Raw genomic sequence first — 675 nt, forward strand, 5'->3', positions numbered from 1 at the left:
CGCGCGTCAGAGCGGGGCGCGCGCGGGGCGCGGGGCGCGTCTTAAAGGGGCAGGACCCGGCGGGACGGGGTGGGGAGCGGCCCCGGGACCGAGCCCCTGGGAGGGAAGTAAACCCTGCCTTGGGATGGGCGGTTTGTACAGCGAGGGTGGGCAGGCCCTGGCACAGGGTGCCCAGAGCAGCTGGGGCTGCCCCTGGATCCCTGGCAGTGCCCAAGGCCAGGCTGGACATTGGGGCTTGGAGCAGCCTGGGACAGTGGGAGGTGTCCCTGCCCAAGGCAGGGGGTGGCACTGGATGAACCTTAAGGTCCCTTCCAGCCCCAGCCGTTCCGTGATTCAGTGATGCATCATCGGGTTTATGACTCCACGTTGTCCTGGGTCACTCCCTGTGATTCCAGCGGGTGAAACTCCATGGATCACCGCGCGGGACACGCAGCGTTCGGGGCACGTCCCTGCCCTGCTCCCCGGGACCGGTGCCCCGGCACGCCCAGCGCGGGCAGAGCAGCTCCTGCACACACACGTCGGGCCGGTCCCGCCGCCGCGCCGTGTCCCCACCCCGCGCCCCGGGGCTGTGCCGGAGGGCTGGAACACGGGAACGCTGCCAGGGACACGGGAACGCTGCCAGGCTGCTCCTCCGGGCCTGGGCTGCTGGGGCAGGGGGTGCCCACCCAATTCCTG

Source organism: Corvus kubaryi, unplaced genomic scaffold (assembly GCF_017639235.1).
Source record: "Corvus kubaryi isolate FWS band 111438036 unplaced genomic scaffold, C.kubaryi_AGA036_p1.0 66, whole genome shotgun sequence".
In the NCBI taxonomy this organism is placed as follows: Eukaryota; Metazoa; Chordata; class Aves; order Passeriformes; family Corvidae; genus Corvus; species Corvus kubaryi.